Source organism: Desmodus rotundus, chromosome 13 (assembly GCF_022682495.2).
Source record: "Desmodus rotundus isolate HL8 chromosome 13, HLdesRot8A.1, whole genome shotgun sequence".
Classification (NCBI taxonomy): Eukaryota; Metazoa; Chordata; class Mammalia; order Chiroptera; family Phyllostomidae; genus Desmodus; species Desmodus rotundus.
Genome location: NC_071399.1, coordinates 30,757,722 through 30,770,876, shown reverse-complemented (window position 1 = coordinate 30,770,876; position 13,155 = coordinate 30,757,722).

The following is a 13,155-nucleotide window of genomic DNA, read 5'->3' as shown; positions in this document are numbered from 1 at the left end:
GTGGGACCTGAGGATCTGCATTTCTTACAAGTTTTCAGGATACTGATGCTGCTAGTCTGGGGACCGTACTTTGGGTGCCACTGCTGAGTACCCCCGGTAACTCAGTAGATACTCATGTCCTTCCGTTTGCCATGCTCGCTCTCCTCGAAGCCTGGAATTTACCCCACTCCATTTTGTCCTTTTACATCATTGGCTCTCACCACCACCCCCTTCTGGGCTCAGGACAAAAGCTCTTTCTGGAAAGCCTTTCCTGACACCACAAGTCTGGTGTAAGGGCTGCTTTTCTATGTTGCCAGAAAATATACTACCTCTCCTCCCAGACTTGTCACATTGGTGGGAGGTGGGTCCACTTCCCTACTTTGTGGTTAGACCACACCTAGCCCACATACCATAGTGCCCCCTGATGTTGGCAGTGTCTGCCTGATAGGACAGATTTAATAACTATTGGTTGAATTAATGAACAGATTCCCCTAGCTTGAGGGCATCCCTTAGAAGAGGATGTTTGTGGCTCCCTACTGGATGGAGCTGGCTCTCTCTAGGGTTCTGTGACTTTTCCAGTCTTGCCACTAGTGTTCCTTCCAAGCCTGACCACCCTGTGCTGCCCACCAAATCTCACAATTCAGCCAAAGGCTGGGCAGGAGGGGTGACTGAACTGGACCACTTCGGCATGTGAAAAGCAGTACTCTTAATAGTTCATTCAAGGTTAGAAGATATATATTTAGGCAATCTTAGGAAAGCAGCATTTAGGGCCAGCCCAAGTATAAAACACCCTTCTGGGACTGCTCTCTTGTCTTCTCAGCCAGTCTCCTGAGGACCTCTCTGAAACAGCTGTCCATCCTTCATGCAGCCAGTTGTTGTCAGGTTGACAGAGCCACGGAGAATAAAACACAGAAGCCCATGATTGGGTGAGTGTATTGTCAAGACTCTGGGGACCCTTAGTGTCACTGGCAGGAATTTGGCAATGCTGCCCCATACAAAACATGGTAGGCTTGCTAACCAGGAGATCCAGGAAACCACAGAGGCTTCTTCCAACAAAACTCCTTAGAATGTTGGTGCTTAGTCTGTTTGGGATCCCACAACAAAATACCACAGACTGGGTGGCTTCTAAACAACAAAAATTTATATTTCACAGTTCTGGAGGCTAGAAGTCCAAGATCACAGTGCCAGCCTGTTTGGGTTCTGGTGAGGGCCTATTGCCAGTTGCAGACCACCACCTTCTTATGTCTTCACACGATGGAAGTAACAAGGGAGCTTTCTTATAGAAAAGGGGCACTAATCCCAGCAGGAGGGCTCTGCCTTCATAACCTAATTACCTCCCAATAGCCGCTGCTCCGAATACCATCACCTTGGGCCTTAGATTGTCAACATATGAATTTGGGGGGAACATAAGCATTCACACCATAGCAGCTGGGAGATGAAGGGAAAATTAGGGAAGATACAGCACTGAGGAACTCCTCCAAAAAGTGCCATTGATTTGAAGATTATTGTATTAAGGTGCCACTGGAAACAAGGCGCTGGAAAACCTGGGTCCTATGTCACAATGCAAAGCTGAAAACGGCTTGAGGGTCTGGATTTCCTGTGGGAGCAAAGCAGTGGCAAAGACCTGGGCAGAGAAAGAAAATGAAGCCCACCTATTTCAGTATGTTTTCTAGGTACCTGTGGAAAAATAGGAAAGACAAACCCTTCCCCTATTGCTCTCTCCTCCTGCACAGAATAGCTTCCATTCCCAGATCCGAGCCCTTAGATTGGGACCATTCAAATACACGTTTAAAAGCAGCCTAGGAACGAAATCATCTTTTATTACCTTGTTTGTCTGGGGAAATCTGTTCCAAATTCCAAACGGCAGACTTGCACGTGAACTATGGGACATAACCCATTTGTAAGGTGGAGCTGTCTGGAAAATAGAGTACAAATCTGACCCCAGTGAAGAAAACAACTGGATCTAGTTCGCCCACAGTGATGGGAATTGTTAGTATTTTAAATAAGACAGGAACAAGATGACTACATTTAAGACTTTGGAGGAAAAAATGTTTCAAGAAAAAAAACAACCACATGTGCAGTAATAAGCAGTCCTTAGAGATCATTCAATGGGAAAAAAATAAAGACTACGAAAGTCAGTCCAGAGTTCCCAAGGAAAACTAATAATAAATATTTTAAGTAGATGAACTCTAGATCAAAGCCCAGAGTCCTCTGATAAGATCGTGTACTCATTAATAGAACACAGTGTCATCAACTTATTTTTAGCTCAGAAACCAGAATACTCTAAGCATCACATGACTGTGGTGTCACACAGGTGGCCTGAAATTAGGGCAGGTTTTGTTTTTCTCTTCTTGAAAGCAAAGTGCTAGGTTTTTGTTGTTGTTATTGTTGTTTTGAGAAAAATAGGAACTCCTCCTGTTTAGCAATGATTTCTTTTTCTTCCAACCCTAAGGCTATAATTTTTACTGTATATATACAGTGGCATGTGATTAAACAGGGCCCTTCTAAGCTTAAGAATAGATGCAATTCCTCCACATGTGTATTCAAATATAAACTTTAAGATACAAATGTCACCATACTATGTTTATCTTTTAAAAAGTCACTTAGGAGAACCAAGATGGAGGCGTAGGTAGACACACTGCGCCTCCTCGCACAACCAGAACTGATAGAAAATCGAACGGCAAGGAAGTCCGACACCAAGTAGATAAAAAAGAAACATACATCCAGACTGGTAGGAGGGGCGGAGACGGGCACCGGGGCAGAGAGAACTCAAGTGGCCATGGCGGGACCGAGACTGGTGGAGTGTGGGACCAACGGGGCAGGCAGTCTGACCTCTAGCAGACCCTGCGGCCCCACATTCGCACACAGATAAACCAAGAGGGCCCAACTCAGAGTGGCGGAAAACGGAGCAGGCAGAGCGGCAGGTAGCACCCCGCAACCCCACATTTGAGCACAGATAAACCGGACAAACGGCGGGGAGCGAAGCAGACCGCGCAACCCAGGGCTCCAGTGCGGGGAAATAAAGCCTCAAACCTCTGATTGAAAGAGCCCTTGGGGGTTGGGGCGGCAGCAGGATAGACTCCCAGGCTCACGGGAGAGGTCGTTGGAGAGACCCACAAAGGCCTGGAGTGTGCACAAGCCCACCCACTCAGGAACCAGCACCAGAGGGGCCCAGTTTGATTGTGGGTACCAGAGTGAAAGACTGAAATCTGGTGGAGAGGGGAGCGGGTACCATTACTCCCTCTCGCCCCCTCCCCCACATACAGCGTCACAGCCCAGCGACCAGCTCTACCCAGCCCTGGTGAACACCTAAGGCTCCGCCCCTTAAAGTAACAGACGCACCAAGACCAAAAAAAAAAAATATATATATATATATATATATATGGTCCAAATGACAGAACACTTCAAAGCTCCAGAAAAAATACAACTAAGCGAGGAAGAGATAGCCAGCCTATCGGATGCACAGTTCAAAACACTGGTTATCAAGATGCTCACAGAATTGGTTGAATCTATTTGAAAACCAGATGAAAAAATGAAGCCTATGCTAAGAGAAACAAAGGAAAATGTACAGGGAACCAATAGTGATGCGAAGGAAACTGGGACTCAAATCAATGGTGTGGACCAGAAGGAAGAAAGAAACATCCAACCAGAAAAGAATGAAGAAACAAGAATTCAGAAAAATGAGGAGAGGCTTAGGAACCTCCAGGACATCTCGAAACGTTCCAACATCTGAATTATAGGGGTGCCAGAAGGAGAAGAGGAAGAACAAAAAATTGAAAACTTATTTGAACAAACAATGAAGGAGAACTTCCCAAGTCTGGCAAAGGAAATAGACTTGCAGGAAGTCCAGGAAGCTCAGAGAGTCCCAAAGAAGCTGGACCCAAGGAGGAACACACCAAGGCACATCATAATTACATTACCTAAGATTAAACAGAAAGAGAGAATCTTAGAAGCAACAAGAGAAAAGGAGACAGTTACCTACAAAGGAGTTCCCATAAGGCTGTCAGCTGATTTCTCCAAAGAGACCTTACAGGCAAGAAGGGACTGGCAAGAAGTATTCCAAGTCATGAAAGGCAAGGACCTACATCCAAGATTACTGTATCCAGCAAAGCTATCATTTAGAATGGAAGGGAAAATAAAGTGCTTCTCAGATAAGGTCAAGTTAAAGAAGTTCATCTTCACCAAGCCCTTATTATATGAAATGTTAAAGGGACTTACCTAAGAAAAAGAAGATCAAAAATAGGAACAGTAAAAATGACAGCAAACTCACAGTTATTAACGACCACACCGAAAACAAAAACAAGAGCAAACTAGGCAAACAACTAGAACAGGAACAGAACCATAGAGATGGAGATCACATGGAGGGTTGTCAATAGGGGATTAGGATGGGGAGAGAGGGGGGGAAAGGTACAGAGAATAAGTAGCATAGATGATAGGTGGAAAATAGACAGGGGGAGGGTAAGAATAGTGTAGGAAATGTAAAGCCAAAGAACTTATAAGTATGACCCATGGACATGAACTATAGGGAGGGAATGTGGGAGGGAGGGGGTGGGCAGGATGGAGTGGAGGGGGTGGGAATGGGACAACTGTAATAGCATAATCAATAAATATATTTTTTAAAAAAGTCACTTAGTTTTTTGTCGCTGTTGTAACAAATAACCACAAACTTGGTAATTTGCTAAACAATACAAATTTTTTATCTTATAGTTCTGGAGATCAGAAGTTCAAAGTGAACCTCCCTGGGCTCAAATCACAGTGTTGGCAGGACTTCATTCCTTCTAAAGGCTCTAGGGGAGAATTTGCTTCCTTGCCTTTTCCATTCTCTAGAAAGCACCCCGTTCCTGGGCTTGCAGGCCCCTTCCTCCATGTTGACAGCAGATGAGCATCAGCAGACCTTGTCCTTCTCACTCAGCCAGCTCTCTGGTTTTCTGCCAGTGGGAAAAGGTCTCAGATCTTGACTACTCTTGGGCCCATCCAGATAATCCAGGATGGTCTCCTCATCTCTCAAGGGCCTTAATCTTAATCATACCTGCAAAGTCCCTTTGCTACTTAAGGTAATATACTCACAGGTTCCAAGTCTTAGCATGTGGGCATCTTGGGAGGGGGGCATTATTCTGCCTACTACAGCCACTATGGAAGTTCTACTAACTTCCCCTCCCCACTCTAAAATTAGCATGTATTTTCTTTCATATTATGAAAATGGTTGTCTGTGATCTACACCGTGGGAGAAAAAAAACATACATCTAATCCCACTATTGCTCTATTTTTATCAGGAAAGATTAGGAGTATTGTTTGCTCAGAGAACCTTAGAATTGACAGGAGCTAAGAAGGAATCCAATGGCCCCTTATTACAGAATCCAAAAGCCTGCATTAATTTGGGTTCCTACTGCACTATTTCACACTGGCCATCCCTGTCAGCAACCCCCAAGCACATTCCCACTTCTTGAAATCTTAACCTCCTAACTTCCATGACACAATACCTTCTTCTATTCCTTTCAGACTAGGCTTCTTTTCCTTCTCTCTCTTCTGGTTCTTTAGCCAATGCCTGACCTAATGGTTTCTGGAAGACAGTACTTAGTCCTACCCAGTCTTGGCCATTCATTTCTCTTAGTGATTCCATTCATTCTGATTTCAACTACCATTGACATAGTGATGGCACTGCTAGCTTGATCTTCAACTCATGTTCTCCCTGGATCTCCACAGTGAACCTGCAAGTATCCGTGAGCCATGTATGTACCCTGATATCTTTCAGGGATGCGGTACAAGTACAATGACAGTGTCATAAAAGGTGTTGCTATATGGTTTATGCCATCAAGCAGCTGATGACTTGGGATCTGGGGTGAATATTTTGGGGTTTTGTTTTGGTTTCTTTTTGCAAAAATATCTACCATAAGGCATTTGAAACTACTCAGTGAACCTACCTCTCTGCTCTTACAAACCATGCGTTTTATAGCCAACCAACATTTAGATTTTGATCACTAAATCTTTTGCTTCAGATACTCGCTGAATATGACATCATGAACACAAAGCTTTAGTTCTCCCTCCTTATGTTGAGCTGTACCTCCACTGAAATCTCCATTTTAGCATGAACCTAGAGGCATCTTTGGTCTGGAAACCTATTTTATTGACATTGACTTGAATTTGCTACAGATAGATTTTTATACCTTAATGTAAATTGTCCACAGTTGCCTTCTCGACATTGAAAAACACTTAAGAATGTCTCATTAATTAAGACGGATCTTGACATTTTCTGTATGTAGTTCACAGAAGTTGACAGTTGCTCTTTCACCAAATGGTTTAGTTATCTTATTTCATTCATTTCAGCATACTGAATAATCTAAGAAAATATGAATTTCACTCTGAGGTCTTGTAATATTTCATTCTTTGCATCACATTAATTTCATTTTGAATTGGCACACTTTTGTAGATATCATTTTGAAATATCTTACAATTCCCAAAATTTCTAAAAATTGGGATTATTTGCCAATGACATAGATTCCTCCTGTCCAATACGTGAAAAACTTCTGCCCTGACCAGTGTGGCTCAATTGGGCATCCTCCCACAAAGCAAAGGTTCACTGGTTCAATTCTCTGTCAGGGTGTATGGCTGGGTTGCAGGTTTGGCCCTGGTTGAGGTTTGTTAAAGAGGCAATTGATTATTGTTTCTCTCTCACATTGATGTTTCTCTCCCTCTCTTTCTCTTTCCTTTCCTCTCTCTCTAAAAATAAGTAAATAAAATCTTTTAAAATTTTTTCAACTATTCATTTTTTCTATTGTTTTATATTTTTCTATTCTTTTTTCGTTTCTATTATTTTGAGGTTTATCAGCAACTCTTTTTCACAAAATATTGCAAAGCTAAAGTGGTTTCAAATGTATCTTATTTTATTTTTCAGAAGTCAGAGCTTTCTTTACAGTCAGAAATGCCTTGTATTTTAAAGTACACTTCTCCACTATAAAAAAATCAAAATTTAATTCATTTTATTTAATCATAAAAATAATGTATTTATATGGTTTTTTAAAGTACACATTTTTATCTTTCATTTCTCTTGTGCTTTCCATTATAATCCTTTAAACAACACATTTAACTCTATTGCTTTAGGCAATGTTATTTGGATCACCCATTGGATGTTAAATTAGTGTATAACAATTATATTCTACTCTGTAACATTAGGTAAATCATTCACACTTTATCTAAAGGACTATCTTAAAACTAAAATACTATAAATAGCCTTTACAATGTTAGTACTATAAAAATATTACCACTAAGAAAATGAATGGTGAGATCAGACTCCTGGAGCAGGAAATGCCACCGTATGTCACTGAACCAATGCCACTTGCCAGAGAATGACCCATTCATCAAACTTGGGGGGGAACCATCATTTAAATTAACTTATGTTCTTGTTTATTTTTTGGTTTTGGGTTTTTTTTTATTTATTTTGTTTCATTTGAGCCATCCTCAACTGCCACAATTTCTTATCTTTCAGATCATGTTGTCCTCTGGATTTGTTTCTCTTTGCTCTAGTAGATCCCTGTGTATGTATTTACATATATGTGTGTGGACGGAAAACTTCCCAAGTGTGGGCATGTGTAAAATCATGTTCTTATTTTGCCCTAACACTGTATTGGCTATTGGCTCAGCATAGAATTCTAGGTTCAAAACCATTTTCCTCCGAGCCTGGATAGACCAGCTCCTGCTTTGAGGCCTCCATGCTGGCTGTGATCTCTGACAAGAATGTTCTTCCAGAAGCTGCCTGTGCTCCTCCTTACATCTTTGGGATCTGTACTCAAAAGTAACTTCTGAGGGAAGCTCTGCCTGATACCTACATGCACTGCCACTTTCTTCCCAGTCAACATTTCAGAGCTCCTTTACCTTCTTTCTATCTTCTCTCTTAAGCTTTACCACCATCTAACATTGAATATATTTTATACTCATTCATCTGTGCATTGTCAGTCTCCCCCCACTAGAATGTAAGCTTCATGAAGGCAGGGATATGTATCTAGAGCAGCACTTGGCACACAGAAAATGCTAAATAAATATTTTTAAATGAATGAATGAACTGTGAAGCCACAGTCCTGCTGTCTCTTAGCTCCTCTGGAAGAAAGACATCTGGTGCTCATGTTATTATCTGTGTTCCTTTCTGAGTAACCTGCTATGCACTTGTGCTTTCCTCACTCCGTAAGCCTTAAGGGTCATCTCTTCACCCTTACTTTTCCAAAATTGCATGTTATGTTTCCAAGAATAGCTTTTTATTAGTAAATTACTCTTTTTCTTTTCCATCTGGAAAATTAAGTCTCTTTCAGCTCATTTTTTCCTATTATTTTGTTAATCTACTCTTCCCTCCCATGAACTTCATTCTTCTCTCTGAAAGTCCTGAATCTATTTCCCATGTCTCTAAACATATCTCTTAATTTCTCTACTTTTATATTATGACCTGAAATTTTCTCAACATTCTTTTCCAGATCACAGTTGGCTCATCAATCAAAACCATTCTATTATTTAGCCTATCCAGAAATCTTTAATTCCAACAATCTTATTTAACAAGAACTCTTTTTTGTTTTCTTCTTAAATTATTTAAAGAAATTTATTCATGTTCTATTAAGGAATTATATTCTCATTGCTCACTAAACACTAATTAGAAAGTTTTACATTCTTTTCTGTCTTATGAAGTATCTCTGCTTCCTCAAGGATTAGCTGTTTTATTTGATGGTCTTGATTGTTTTGTTGGGGGGTTTTTTTGCATGCTCTTGAACTTCTTCAAGTATCTGATCTTTGTTTTTGTTCTTCATGTTTTTCATGAAGGTTGTGGCATCTAGCACACGTAGTTGGCATGCGTTTCTCTGGTAGCTTTAGGGTTTGCATTCCTCATAGTTCTTCACGGCCACTGGGCCCTTCTGTAAATCCTGGCAGGCAAGCTCCTCTGAAGGGCGGTGGGCAGGTAACTACCAGGGAATCCACAGTGGCCACCTGGAATACAGGTTTAGTCTACTTCTGTCTTGGAAGAAGCTGCTTGTGTTTGTTTGTTTGTTTTTAATTTCCTCTCTACTCTGTCTTCTGCAGAGAACTGGGCTTACTGTACATTCCATTCTTCCTCCCAGGGGCTTTGTTAGGCATGGGGTCTGCTTTAGATAGTAGTTTTCAGACTTTAGTTAAAGTTTTGAGAAGAGAGCCCTGGCTGGTGTGGCTCAGTGTATTGAGTGCAAGCCTGCAAAACAAAGGGTTGCTGGTTCAATTCCCAGTCAGAGCACATGCCTGGGTTGTGGGCCAGCTCCCCAGTAGGGGGCGCACAAAAGGCAACCGCACATTGATGTTTCTCTGCTTCTCTTCCTCCCTCCCCTCCCCTCTGTCTAAAAATAAATAAATAAAATCTTTAAAAAAAATATTTGGGGAAGAGAAAACCTCAAAGACCAGATATATGAAGTATTTTACATTAATTCAATTCCCACCGTGAAACTTCTCCAAGGAACTCTTGGGAGAAACTGCCGTTCTCAGCTGTCTTGATCTGTAGTTTTCTCTGATCTAATTTCTCCATCCCTCTGATCCCAAATGCTTTCTCTCTTGCAGAAATTCCTCAACATTTCTTGCCTTCTTAAGATCTTCCGTCTTATTTCTTAGAACACAGTTAGGCTTTAATTCATTTTTAGTAGTAATTTTTTTTCTGTCAATTGAATTGGATATTGATAAAGAAAGATGGTACCCAAATTACTCCATAGCGAACATTTATTTATTCAGTAATAGAACAGCCTGAGAAACAAATGTCATAGTCTTCATATTCTTGCCATCAAAAACTTATAAAAATGGACTCTATAACTTTATAATCATCCTTAAAATTACTTAAATGTTACTTTGACATGTTTTTCAGATCTTCAGAGCCATATAGAGGATTCTAGACTGTAAGTACATCATTTTCTATGTATCCTAGCCACAGGTGCTCAGTGATTAATGAGAAATAACAAGGGATTACTCACTCTACACAGTCACAACCTGCAACATTGCCTGACTTTTAAGTAAACACTTTGTATTTTTTTGTTTAAAAAAGAAAACAAAACAAAATTTGTTTTATTTTTTTGTTTTTTTATTTTATTTTTTGTTTTGGCTTTATTTCTAAATAATAATATATACCAAAAAGAAACCATAACAGTTACAATAGAAATATCAAAAGACAAAAGAAGAATGAGAAATGTACCTCCAAATGATATCAAGAACTGATTCAACAAATAAATTGGGGGAAGGACATCAGTCAGACAGAAAGGATATCACTGCCAAACAAGTTATATCAAGGTGCTTTTAAAAGATTGAAAACATATGAGGTGGGGTTGGCTGGGGTTGGTGGGGGGTGGGGGAGAATGGAGACAACTGTACTTGAATAACAATAAATAAAGTTTAAAAAATGAAAACATAATTTCTATTTTTCAACTTAAATATCTGATTTCATGTATTTTCTGTAGAGCATGTTTACAAGAGTTATTTTATTGCTCTAAAAAGTTGCCTCCTTTCTCCAAACCTTTCCTCAACCCCCAAATTGCTAATTATTTACTTTCTCCTATAAAGACAGCTAACAATCTTTTCTCTACACTAGTACATTTGTGTATTTTATTTGAACTAAGAAATTCTATTTTATTTTTAATAGTTCATTTCTACTGTATTTTTCCATTACCACTTATATTCCTTATACCCTCTTCTACCTCCACCCCTCCCTACAATCACAACACTGTTCTCCCTGACCATGAGTTGGTTTTTTTGGGGGGTCAGTTCCTCCATCCCTCAATCGCCCCCCTGCCCTGTCCAGGACTGTCAGCCTGCTCTCTATTTATGAGTCTGTCTCTAATAGTTGTCCTTTAGACTAGTTAAAAATCATTCATTTGATCTGCTTTGGTTGTCTTTTAATTAAAGAAATATTTAGAAACACATCCCTCTTTTACTGCACTAACAACATCATGAGGTGTTCATGGCTTGAGAATAAATTTTAGAAATCTCAGATGGGGATTTCCTACTTGAATCAGAGATCTATATTTTCTTTTGTGCTCACTTTAAGCTTAAGATACCAGAAGTAAGTCACTTTTCCCTCATCTTCTAGGCAATTTCCCTCAGAAGGTTTTAATCTTAACCCAGTAAAAAATACCATTTTTTCAGTCTTACCTTTCTCGCTTCTAAAAAGGTGATAAGACTCAAAGTCCATAAAATTAGTTAAAACAAAGGAAAAGAAAGAAGCCAAGGAATTGTCACCAAGATGGGGAAACTGTCCAGGGTGATGTAGAAGAGACGAAAATCTCTAACAGATATTTCAAGTAAAATTTCTTGGTTTTGTTGATCATAAAAATGTATCTATTTTTTTAGAAATCCAATAATTAAGTATCTTTCTGAAAATAAACCAAAATTTAAAATATCTGAGGCTTCTAGTTTATTTGGACTATAAATCCCTAATTATTTAAAAACAAGTAAAGAAGTTCCAGGATCTTTAGAATACTCTGAGAAAAAAATACTGCCTTGAAACATTATAGACTTCATAGTCTTTTGTAAAAACTAAATTTTGAGAAATCTTTATTCAGAGATGATCAAGGTACAAAGGGAAAAAAATGTACCTTTGGTCCCCTGCTACCTGCTTAAAATACCACAGAAAACCCAACACTTCCTCTGTTCTGTGTCTCATCAGGCATGCCAATCATATGGCTCCTGCCTTTGTCTTCACCCTTGACAACTCAATTCTAAAACGCCCATTCAGACCCTGAAATTACTGTGGGGAAGAATAAACTGTGCAGAAACACCAAGGCACATCACAATCCTCCATGCTAAAAAGTTATGAGATCAGCATCTAATCCTTACATGAACTCAGGTAGGGTTTACATCCATCTGACAGGGCAAATTTAGCTCAGTAACTTTCAGCCATTTTTCGTTCTGTTACTCCTAGATTCTTTTGTGCTTTAAAAAAAACTATTATTATTTTTCAAAGACAGCAAGAGATGAATCCTAAAGCACTGGCTCTCTGTAAACCCTAGAGGTTCAAGGCAAACTTTTGGAAAGCTCCAGTAGTCTGTAAGGAATTGGGTTCAAGATTCAAGCTCTAAATGCCCTGATGATAATCGGGTTGTGGAGAAAGCAGCTTCCCCAGGGTCCTCCAGATCCCCTGGGTTTTCTTGTTCAATGCTGACACTCCACAAAATGCCATCCCATCACCCCTTTCTAGGGCCCTTTACACCTGCCCAGGAGGAAGTGATGCAGACCCCACCCCACTTGTTACCAGGGGTACTCCAGCAAGCCCTGACTCACAGACTGCAAGGGAGATGAGAACACCTTTTGAATGGGACCAACTATTCCTAAAAAATAAAAAAATACCACTAATGCATTGTTAAAAACAAGACATAGAAATTTCACAGGCTTTGCACATAGAAAGTATCCAAAAGTAGGCACTATCAATGCATGTCAAACAAGAATCTCAAATTCCAGAACAAAATAGGCTTGACTGAAAAGGTCAAGGGTTCAAAGAGACCCAAATGTATGGATATCAAAGCATGAGTGCCTGTGTGTATGTGACAGCTGTTCGCCATTCATTTGTGTTTGTCAACTGGTAGGTACAGAAACATTAGAAAGAATGAAAAGATAGTGATTTTGTTTAATTAAAAAGAAAATACATAGTCTCTTTTCTTCTGATAACTCGCAAGGGTTCCATAGTAGAATTTCCATTGAAACCACCAGAAAAATTAGAATCCTAACAGGCCCAACTAAATTACCTCTAAATGAGATCTTTGGACCCTTCACCCAAATGGTTTCAATTCCTTTTCTCCCCATTCACCATGATCTGTAGAGCCCCAACTCTGTACCATTCTCCTGACACAAAGAAAGAAACACATGTCAAAGCAACCACAATATCTACTTCCTGGGCTTGCAGAGAAATCAGCAAAAGGTAAGTCCAACTTAGTCTGTGCTGAGGGAGATCAGCATTTTCTATTTTATTCTTCTAAGGATGACCAGTGACTACATTTTTGTACTTCATGGTTTAATTGTAGACATCCTAAAGAATGTTTTCTTTTTAAAATTTCTTGTATTAACAGGTGCAGATATAATTTTTAGAGATTTTCCCTTTTCTATTTTTATTTTTGTTAAAATGTTAACTTGGGTAGAAAATAATAATTAAAAACATAGAGATGAGCACAGGAAAAAAAGGGAATAAAAAATGAAACT